The sequence below is a fragment of the Rhinolophus sinicus genome, linkage group LG09 (genome assembly GCF_036562045.2).
Source record: "Rhinolophus sinicus isolate RSC01 linkage group LG09, ASM3656204v1, whole genome shotgun sequence".
In the NCBI taxonomy this organism is placed as follows: domain Eukaryota; kingdom Metazoa; phylum Chordata; class Mammalia; order Chiroptera; family Rhinolophidae; genus Rhinolophus; species Rhinolophus sinicus.
This window is the reverse complement of record NC_133758.1, coordinates 24,627,407-24,639,481: the sequence shown is the minus strand read 5'-3', so window position 1 is coordinate 24,639,481 and position 12,075 is coordinate 24,627,407. Positions and strand designations below refer to the sequence as shown.

Here is a 12,075-nt window from a genome sequence, read left to right as displayed (position 1 = left end):
AAATTAGAGATAAGCAGAAATAAATAACTGACATCTATGAATTTGGGAGACTGAAGGCAAAACTAGTTGAATCAATTACTGGTTCCATAGGAAAGGAACAATGTTGAAATATCATAAAACATTGATCTGGGGAATTAGCAATTCTATCCACAAATTGAATAAAAAGACTGTTTAAAGAAATAGAGAAAAACTGTATAGAGGTGACACTGTTAAACAGAATCAATCAGCCCTTTCAATAACTTCCTGACCCATAACACACTAAGTAACACTTTTTTATCAATCATTCATGCCTGCTGCTGGTTATCTTGGCTTTTTGCCTTTTACTTGAAGAGCCTAAACTATCAGAGAAGAAGTAGAACCTGGTATCAACACTTAAGATACACACACCGCTAATGAGACTTTCAATTTACTTTTTAATTTTATCCATTTCACATTATACCCCTGAATAATTGAAAACAATTTTTAAAATTCACAAATTGCCATGAAATTGCTGTGTACAATAGTCATTTAATTATTCAACCCTCTTTACTGTTATCATTAATAGAATAATTGACATTTCCACTGCACATTCTATATTCTGCTATTCTCTGAATGGCAGCTACTTTTTTTTTTTTTTTTTTTCCCATAGGAATTAGCCAGCATTTTGGGCCATCTCTTAGAATAAGTGAAGCACAGGAAGGGAATTAAATGTAATTTTTTAATTAGTTTGACACTCTATAAAGAGATTCACGCCTATCGAAAGTTTTGTCTTTTCAGGGTAAGATTCTGTGCTATTAAAACCATATCACTCAATCTGTCATTCCATCCCTGCATTATAAAGAACCATAATTCTTCACTAACTCTGTGTCTGTATCACTTTCTATATTCCTGTGCAGCTGAAAATTCCAGAAACTTCAATCTAGATGTTCAACGCCTTCCACTTCCACACTGAATCTTAGCGAGCTAGGTTATTTTTTAGGAGCTTCCATATACATTAGCCCGTGAGGATTGCTGTAGACCCAGCTCACCTTATGACGTATGTGCGCACAGTGTTTGCTGATCTCAAATTTGTGACATATTCTAGGTAACACTCATTCATTTATTATATATATTCCTAGATCCTTCTATAGGATAACAAGCAGCAAAATAGTATAGTACTGTATCTTGCAGGGGGAAAAAAAAGACAAGAAAGAAGACATTAAAATGCTAAGAAGAGATTATGGTTTTGAAATAGCTGACATGAGAATCTGGTGGGTTATTTCTTTCCATCCCCACCTATTTCCATCTCCACCTAAAACACTGAAATTACCAACGTATACCTTAAAATTAATATATATATGTATATATATATATGGTTCATGAGAAAATCGCTCCATCTTTGTTAACATCCAAACCAAAGGATTTGTACAGTGAAGTCTCAATGACTTAGAGATAACCAGGATGCTACAATTTAACTAACTGTAACATTCCAAGGGAAATTGGAATATCATAGAATCATTGTAAAATCAGGAATCTTAATAGCTATCTTTTTCCAGCCTTCCCCATAAGTTAGAATACCCATTATAAAACATCTTTAATAGATGATGGCCTAGAACGCTGAGTGAAGAAGCTCTCATTCCTTTCCTTTGCAGCCCATTACATTGCTGGAAACAGTAATTGATGAATTCTCCCTCAGATGAACCCCCAAAAGTGTTTATATGCAAATTTCCCCTTTTATTTACATCCTAACATTATTTATGGAACAAATTTATTCCTTCTTCCACATGACAGTCTTTCAATTCTGGTTGCTTAGATGATAATTATTTAAGGACTATTTGCCTCAGTACTTTAATATTAGAAAATATAGTTTCTCTCCTGATGACATTTATTATCTAGTTCAAATTTATATCTGAAGCAAGCATTGATAATCAGAACTCTCCTTAATAACAGAATCAGCTGAGGATTACCTAGCCAATATTCTGAGGATGTTCTACCTTCTATAATTCCTCTTTCTTAGGATTGCATTTTGTTACTTAATAATTATGAAACAACATTCTAAAAAGTATCAAACACTTTAGCAATGAGGATTCACCTTTAAAATATCACTAATGAAGATCCCATACATGATAAAACTTTGAGCAGGAAACCAATCAATAGGTAGGCCAAGAACTAAGCCCGCTTCGCTCACTTTATTCCATTTGGATGATTCCTCATAAAGTTGGGTAACATGGCAGCTCTGCTGAGATAATCAAGAAAGAAATTTATTGATAAGAACATTCAACATAGAAGTTTTACCTTAAATCCTGGGAACTTTCAGCTGTTTTGCCAATATACCACTTAATAGTTTTACAGTACACAAACAACTCCTTAACTCCTTAAAGATTCCATTTTCTTCATGAAGACTGAGTATTCCATTTTAGCGATTAACTCGCTCATCAATTGAAAGGAGTGTGTGTTATTATTATCACTGTTATTACATGGACTGAAGAACTAATAATGAATAAGTTATGGTCTATGTTCTGACTGTGATGAACTCCCACCACGTGATGGGCTGCTGTTGCAATAATTGCTTCATCATGGGAGATAATTATTCAGTGCATGTTTGTAAAGCACTTCTTAAATTAAGTCTTCTAGAACTGTTTCAGCCAATATTCATCACCTAACCCTTCTTAATGCTGTTGCAACTAATAACCAGTAACACATTTTGGCACTTAATTTTCTTCTAATATTTCCTTGTCTGCTCTAATGTTTCATCTAGGAAACTATATTTTTAAACAATATTTTAAACTCTCTGTAAAAGTCAAATATATTTAAATGATGTAAAGATGTGTGTGTGTGTGTGTGTGTGTGTGTGTGTGTGTGTGTGTGTGTGTATTCCAACAGATACTTATTGATTAATTAATTACACACATTTTATATTTCATGATGCCAAAATAAAACTGGATCAGGGCATTATCTGATTTAGTCCAAATAAAGTAGTACCTGAACACACACAAAAATCTATACTGAATTTCTTCACGCCAAGTGATTTTTTATGTCTATAGATAATCCAGTGTCAAGGATATAAGTGTCATGAACACATTTCCACTGGGAGGGAACTTTATAAACAGAGAACTCATAGAGCAAACACAGTCCCCAAACTCATTCTTCTACAGCCTACGCCAGCCAGGTACAACTGCTCTGTTTACATCATGTACAAAGGTGTGTGTGGTGTGTGTGGTGGGGGGGAGGTTAGGGAGCTTGCCTTGGCCAGCAGGAAGGAAGGAGAGAGCAGAGCTTGAAAATGCAAGCACTCCAGAAAGACAGTGAGTTCTACCCCTTCACATGCAAAAATGGATAGATCGGCCTAAGAGTCGCTAAGTAACTTAGTTTTTCTAAGTAACAGGAGCTATTTAAAATTGTTTTCGGGCCGGGAGCTATGGTAGGGAGTACATACAAGGGCCCTGGAAGCATCCTATTGTATCAGGAATCTGAACATCATCCAATGGCCTTGTCCCATAGACTCCTTTAGTCCAGTGAACGGATCTCTGCTAGGCTGCCAAATGGGAAAGGGAAATGAGCTTCCAGGGCCATCCCCATTTACCTCTCATCACGGTACTATAAAAAATGATCCCTCCATATCTGAAGTTTTGATATTAAATTTAAAAAAGAAAAACCCAGGAACATTCTAAATAACATTCCCTACACTTATTTTACATAGTTTTATTTTACAGTGATTTTATAGTTCTTGAATTTTTTGTTCTTCTTCTGGCTACTCACTCCTTAATGATTTTTCTTTTTTTTTTTTAATTTAAAAAATGGTGAAAATGTATTAAGGAGAAACAAGGAACATTTTTCTTCTGCTTAACAGAGGGAATATTCAAGATGATAAAAGCTGACATAGGAATCTTTTTAAAGCAATTCTTCCTTAAAAATAAAATTAAAAGGAAGGAACTTTGCATTCCTCAAAATAATTTCTCTTCAGAAAAGAGAGGACACGTTTTTTAAGTTAATACAAGAAAATTAACTTCTTTGTCCTTGGCAATGGTGTGGAAACTGTAAGTCTACCTGGCATCGTGCATTAGGAATCAGAAAACGCAATGATGAGGGCTGGGTAGGCCAAGAACTAAGCTCGCTTCGCTCACTCTATTCCATTTGGATGATTCCTCATAAAGTTGGGTAACATGGCAGCTCTGCTGAGATAATCAAGAAAGAAATTCATTGATAAGAACATTCAACATAGAAGTTTTACCTTAAATCCTGGGAACTTTCAGCTGTTTTGCCAATATACCACTTAATAGTTTTACAGTACACAAACAACTCCTTAACTCCTTAAAGATTCCATTTTCTTCATGAAGACTGAGTATTCCATTTTAGCGATTAACTCGCTCATCAATTGAAAGGAGTGTGTGTTATTATTATCACTGTTATTACATGGACTGAAGAACTAATAATGAATAAGTTATGGTCTATGTTCTGACTGTGATGAACTCCCACCACGTGATGGGCTGCTGTTGCAATAACTGCTTCATCATGGGAGATAATTATTCAGTGCATGTTTGTAAAGCACTTCTTAAATTAAGTCTTCTAGAACTGTTTCAGCCAATATTCATCACCTAACCCTTCTTAATGCTGTTGCAACTAATAACCAGTAACACATTTTGGCACTTAATTTTCTTCTAATATTTCCTTGTCTGCTCTAATGTTTCATCTAGGAAACTATATTTTTAAACAATATTTTAAACTCTCTGTAAAAGTCAAATATATTTAAATGATGTGTGTGTGTGTGTGTATGTGTGTGTGTGTATTCCAACAGATACTTATTGATTAATTAATTACACACATTTTACATTTCATGATGCCAAAATAAAACTGGATCAGGGCATTATCTGATTTAGTCCAAATAAAGTAGTACCTGAACACACAAAAAAATCTATACTGAATTTCCTCATGCCAAGTGATTTTTTATGTCTATAGATAATCCAGTGTCAAGGATATAAGTGTCATGAACACATTTCCACTGGGAGGGAACTTTATAAACAGAGAACTCATAGAGCAAACACAGTCCCCAAACTCATTCTTCTACAGCCTACGCCAGCCATGTACAACTGCTCTATTTGCATCATGTACAAAGGTGTGTGTGGTGTGTGTGGTGGTGGTGGGGGGAGGTTAGGGGGCTTGCCTTGGCCAGCAGGAAGGAAGGAGAGAGCAGAGCTTGAAAATGCAAGCACTCCAGAAAGACAGTGAGTTCTACCCCTTCACATGCAAAAATGGATAGATCGGCCTAAGAGTCGCTAAGTAACTTAGTTTTTCTAAGTAACAAGAGCTATTTAAAATCATCTTCGGGCCCAGGAGCTATGGTAGGGAGTACATACAAGGGCCCTGGAAGCATCCTATTGTATCAGGAATCTGAACATCATCCAATGGCCTTGTCCCATAGACTCCTTTAGTCCAGTGAACGGATCTCTGCTAGGCTGCCAAATGGGAAAGGGAAATGAGCTTCCAGGGCCATCCCCATTTACCTCTCATCATGGTACTGTAAAAAATGATCCCTCCATATCTGAAGTTTTGAAATTAAATTTAAAAAAGAAAAACCCAGGAATATTCTAAATAACATTCCCTACACTTATTTTACATAGTTTTATTTTACAATGATTTTATAGTTCTTGAATTTTTTGTTATTCTTCTGGCTACTCACTCCTTAATGATTTTTTTTTTTTTTTCAATTTAAAAAATGGTGAAAATGTATTAAGGAGAAACAAGGAACATTTTTCTTCTGCTTAACAGAAGGAATATTCAAGATGATAAAAGCTGACATAGGAATCTTTTTGAAGCAATTCTTCCTTAAAAATAAAATTAAAAGGAAGGAACTTTGCATTCCTCAAAATAATTTCTCTTCAGAAAAGAGAGGACACGTTTTTTAAGTTAATACAAGAAAATTAACTTCTTTGTCCTTGGCAATGGTGTGGAAACTGTAAGTCTACCTGGCATCGTGCATTAGGAATCAGAAAACGCAATGATGAGGGCTGGGTGGGCCCTGGGAGAACACAATGTCACTTTCTTGCTGATAATTGTTGAGTTTAACTTGGAGAGCACAGCTTTAGATACAGAATGGGAAATGAAGGCTGATTCACCAGCAGAGCATCATTCCGTGGAGAGATGATGGACGGGAGCAAATTATGAATCAACATAACTGTGCTCTCGCCTCTGAATTATTGAGTGTGAAACTAAAACCTTGGAGAGACTTAAACAATCTATCAGCTGCTAAGCTTTCTTTAGAAAATTAGCTCATGATATGTAATGGTCTTTCTTATACATTTTAATTCCTCCTAACAGTTTAAATAGAATTTGAGTAATAGCTTCTTAATGTTCACCACAGAAGGTAACTAAATCTTTAATGGACTCCTGCTGCCTTCTTAATATTGTAATTTAATTGAAGTCTATGTAAAGGACATTTTCTTTTTTTTTTTCATATTTATACTTGCAGATTTGTTGAGATCCATGTTTTAGTCAAACTGTTTTGCATAAACACAACTCAACTAATATTTGTATGTGGTTGAAATGGGAATCTTTATAATAGATGGATGGTTGTACTCTTTTGCATTGTTGAAACCCTTAGATTTGACAATGTTAGATTTTAACAGAAAAAGTAATAGTTAGTTTAATTTGCTTAATTTCTATTCATATATGTGCAGAACCAAGAACCTGTCTTGTATTTCCCTGTCCTTGAGTAGTCTTGCCACTGTGAAACCACTGTTTAACTTCCTGATTTACAATGAACTTGTCCCTTTAATAAGATCCTATTAACAGAATTTTCACCATACTGTGTTATCAATTGAAAAAAAAAAAAAAATGCCTTTCTTTTACTGGAGAAGTTGAATTTCTTAGGCACAACAATATTAAACTGTAATTCTAATGATTTCGCACAGCAATTGGGAGGAAAGACATGAAATCCATGTGAGGAAGAATTTGCAAAGAGTACACAGAAGGCTCACTCAGGGCTGCCTGGTGCCCTGAGAATCCCACCATATAGACAGGAATCTACTCCTCTGAAGTTGAACTGATCGTGTCATGAACATGTGGTTTAATAGTAGACTCACATAGTTTGGATGTAAGCAGGCAGAAACATTTACATCCAGAATAGTCAGCGTGTCACTGACTGGCACCATGGACAGCCATGGCCTAAAACATATCACTTTTGCATTCGGCTTTCTTATCTCTCAGCTTTCCCTACTGCACTGTCTGCCACCTCGTCTGTAATTCCTTCCACTCTTAGTCTTTCTCGCTCTCCCATATTACCTTTTTTCTCCTCTCTGTAGTTTTAGCATGGTATTCTTGTTCTTTGAGCCAAGTGACAATGAATAGTCTTGTGTTTCATTTTGTTTCAAATTTTGGCTCTCTCCAATGGACATGTTAATTTACTCTTTCCAAGCACAAATGGCCTTCTCTGATATATATATATATACATACATACATATAACCACTTCATGGAGTTGTTGTGAGGCTTGATTGAGAGTACATAAAAAAAGAGCATAGCACTTTATGTATTATAATGAGCTAGGAAGGTGTTGCCACACAGCAGCCTACCCGTCTGTCTCCTTGAACCTGCCCCTAAAGACAGGAGAGTCTGTGAGATTGATCCTTTCAGGGGCATTGCTTCACCTTTGTGCTTGAACCTTATGCCTCCCCGTTTGGCCCCAGAAAGATGGCTGGTCAACCAATGATGAGTAAGATTCCTCACAGGGTGGACAACTCATGCCAGGCACAGTGGAGTGGGGACCAACAGGAGAACCCACGGGGTTCATAGAGGTGGGCACAGACCCCACCTTCCCCAGGCTAAGGAAAGCCTCTGCCTCTGTGGCTGTATTCCTTCCCACAACCTGCAAGGGAAGAGATTCAATGGTGTGCTCTCCATCTATTCATATGCATAAAGGTTTTGTTCCTTGGGGAAGTGCATACATCCCGAGACCCATGGTTCAGTTGCCTGCAGGCAAGGGTGATTGGCTTAAATCAGTTTCCTGTTATGATGTATAGAATTCACAGATCTTAAGATTGACAAGCTTTATTTCCTTTACTTCCCCACCTAACTAATAAAACCTAATGGTAGGCCCCATTAGGCACACAGCCCAGTCCTTGAGGCTGGAGGTCCCTTGGCCCCTCTTAAACTCTATTCATGGCTACTGTATTTTTTTAACCTTGTGCCGCCCTCCTCACTCCCCACCACCCTCAGCGCGCAGGATGAGACAGGAAGGGATATTGTATCATTATTCCTGTTTTTAAATATCCGTGAATAACAAACATTTGAATAGGTGAAAACAGATGCTTGGTGGCATGCAGGTAAAGCTTTTAGTTAATGCAACTTCTACACTCCTTATTTACTATATTAATTTCAGGTAGTTGCACTGTTGTTTAAAAACACATTATAGGGGATCTGTAGAAAGGACACTTAGAAACCAGGATGATTTTTATTACCATTACACATAGCTTCAAGAAAAATGGAAGAATAGACCATATCACTTATGCCCCCCATTTTAGTCTCCATCCAAATATTCTTATCCTGTTTTTCTCCTGTCCTTCATGGTGAAGAGAGTAATCTAATCAACTTAATCCTAACAGAGTTCTAGGGATATAGCACATTGCCTAACTTTGCTATTTGCATTTGAAAGAACACAGTGGGAAAAGGTAGAATGTTTTATACCAAAGATTAATTCTTAAGATATAATTCTTAAGGCATCAACAGATGACTGAATGGCACATCACAAACACACACAAAGTCGACTCAATTAGTCACTGAGCTGTATTAGAATCAGAAAATTTAGAGCTGAAAAGGTCTTCACAGACCATTTACTAGTTCAATACTCTGACTTTTAGTGTAAAGATTAAGTCTCAGAAAAGGGAGGTGACTAATACATTTGTCATGAGGACAGCCAAGACTATATAACTCAGGTCTTGTGACTTCCAGTTCAGGTTGTTTTCCTTACATATTCAAATACTCATAATGCATTTTGAAATCAAACATGAATTGAACTGTGTGTGAATTTTTTTTTTCAAGAAAATACACTGATTTGTTGAGAAAGATTATTCATAAGTTATCACTTTTAAGGGAGTAGAGAGGAAGGGAGTATCAACTATGAGACAGAGAAGGAACGAGGTATTAAATTAACTTTGTTTTCAATTTCATGCCTCTTTGCTCTTCTTGCTCTGCACCACTTGTGAGAAAAATAATCACAATGGGAGGAATAAAGGAAAAACCTTGAATAACATTATTACTGAATATTGTAAAGTTAGTAAATAACACTAGAAAACACGTTCTGAAGTAATTTTGAGAAATGCATTCTTTATGTTCATTTATTTAGAGCTCCGTATTACTTTAGTACTTTTTTTTTTATAACAATCAATGGTCTAGGAAGCAAATTGTTAAGTGATAGCATAGTTATTAATATTTTTTATGGGCACATTTAATTCTTTGTTTTTACACAATTTAGTATTTGTGAAAATGAACTCCTATCACATGCATTAAAACATTTGAAGGTCAATTCTTAGAAAATTCAGAGATCTAGACTTTTAAAAATCCTGACAGCCCTGGCAGGAGCAATAGAGAATTCAAGCCCTTTAAGATATGCATCTCACAGATTTAAACTCCACTTTCACTAGATGGACTATTTCATTCTGTCATATAGGGGTTAGTCCATCTAGTGAGGAATTAAAAACCTAAATAAATATAAGAAAAAAAAAGTTGATAAGAAACTCTGAGTGCGTGGGCATGGGCAAGACTTGTGGATTGCGGGTTTGAGGTTATGATGATTTGATTGGGATTGGATGATTGAGTTTTGATCTCCATATATTTATAAATGTTAGGTTCTCATAGGCATTACTTTTCTCCCAGATAGACTGACTCCAATCTGATGTGGCTGATGGATTTCTGGGAGCTGAGTAAAACATACAGCGGCATATATCAGTTTCTTTCTCATCTACTCCTAGGTTAGGATCTGTTTTCTAGCTTCCAAACTTCAATTATTCATTTCTTTTTTTTTCCCCGTTTTCTTGATCCTTGTCGTTTTATCCTTTTAAAGAAAATTCTCTTGCTATTGGTTTAGTATAGTATCAAGAGGGTTGAAAATATATGTATGTATTCAATATACCATCTGTAGCAAGAACCACTCTGTCATTTTTGAAACATACTTTGTTTTTGCCTTTGGTGTCTGCATCATTGTTCTCTCCTTATTCTCCTTCATTTTTATGTGTTTTTTTTTGTTGTTGTTGTTGTTTTCCATTTTCTTTTCTAGGTATTTATCTTTTTTTTTTTTTTTTGGTCTTTAAATAAATCATATTCCCATTTCCTGTCTCCCTGTCTTTTCTCCCTTCTTTGAAACTTCACCATACTCCAGATAGATCATATACATTGATGACTGTGTAACCAGCATCTTGACCCTAGTTTTCACCCCTCTGTTTCAGAGCAATGATTATAAATTCAAATGTATGTGTCCAATACAGCCTTTTCTCCTTTCCACCTCTTTTCCACACCCCCACAAGCTTGCTGCTTCTCTGATCCTCAGAACCTCATTGTGAATGACACCACAATGTACCCACTAAATAAAACAAAGAAAAACAACAAAAACTGGGAGTTTGCTTAAACACATTGTTTTCATTTGTTTTCCACATCCAGTTGGTCAACAAATCTCATTGACTTCGTTATCTCAATAGTGTCTTCACTCTCTCTTTCTGCCTCCCATTGCCACTATCTTGTTCAGTTATTATCAATCCTTGCATTTCTTTTCTTATTATAGTAGACTCAGGTTTTGCCCCTTCAATTCTTTATTCTGTCTTGAAAATATTTGCTAATATATAAATAAGAATAAATCACTCCCTTGCAATAAAATTCCCTAATAACTCTTCTTCTAAATACTTGTATAAAAGTTCAAGGCTCTCCATGATCCTACGTCTCAATAACTCTCCAGCTTCCTGGCTATCTTTGCTTCTCTCCTGTACAAGCATGCAGTGTTCCAACAAATGACTTGAAATTCTTCAAATTGTCCATGTCTCTTTTCTGCATTTTCTGTTCCCTTTATGTCTTCCTGTATCTAACTAATGTCAGTTCTCAAAATTTCAACCCAGGTTTATTTTCCTCTAGGAAGCATTCTCAGCATGGTCAGACTGGATAGACGTCCCTCTTCTGTGCTCCCTATTTATAACTTTCTCTTGGCATTTTCAACATTATGCTAATTATACCCAGTAAATCAAGAACTTGATGGCCCATTAGATCAAGGATGAGAATTGTATCTTATTCATGTTCTGTAACTGATTAGTAGTAAGTAAGAAACACTGATTGGATGAACGAATGAAAGCAAGGTTGAATGAACAAGGTTAAATGACTTTGATTGTGAACACCACCTGTTGTGTTGGGCCAGGCAATGAGTAGGGAGAGCTAAATACCCAAAGGGACACCTTTGAAGAAAGGAAGGAGTTGGGAGGCAGAAAAAGACAAAGCTTTAAGTATTCATAGTTTTGCTCAGATCTATTCCTGCCTACATCCATCAGCCTGCACGGAACAAATGAGAGGGCCATTTCTAACTGAGATTATTATGGCCTGACCACTATTGAACTGGACAGTGAGCAGTTGATTTACTATTTTCAGTCATGCTTTATAATCAGCAAGGCGGCAGTTGATTACACCTTCCATGCATGAAGGCAAATGTAAAAGAACCAGTCAGCCAAGACCCTCACTATACTGTTGTCCAAGTCCATACTGAGTTTCTATTCTGCTTTCCCTACTTAATTTATGCTTTGAATCACATAAGATAGATGTTTTATAATGGAGGCATATAGCTTCCATTTTTAATTGTATTCCAGGCATAGGGAAATATCATTCTAAAGCTAATTGTTCATTTAAATATTTTTTCACATGATTGTCAAGATCTTATTTCTCCTTGCTCCAGAAAACAACTATTCCATGCTGTTTCCAAATTAGCCTCTGGTTGACATTTACACCTCCCTATTGTAGATGAATGAGATCACATTGGGTCCTTGCCTTTCATTTGATTAATTTTTAACTATTTATTTTCTGCCATCCGATTTTATTGCTGAGCAATAACGAGAAGCTTAATGGGCCAGTATTCATATTCAATGATGGAAAATCAT

At 36.1% G+C, this 12,075-nt stretch overlaps 1 protein-coding gene across 3 annotated transcripts in view; it reads right to left on the bottom strand.

The window, feature by feature from the left end:
- The window catches only part of RIT2 (Ras like without CAAX 2), a 303,120-nt gene that overhangs the window by 96,308 nt on the left and 194,737 nt on the right, over positions 1–12,075 (bottom strand). The gene's annotated exons all lie outside the window — the stretch shown is intronic.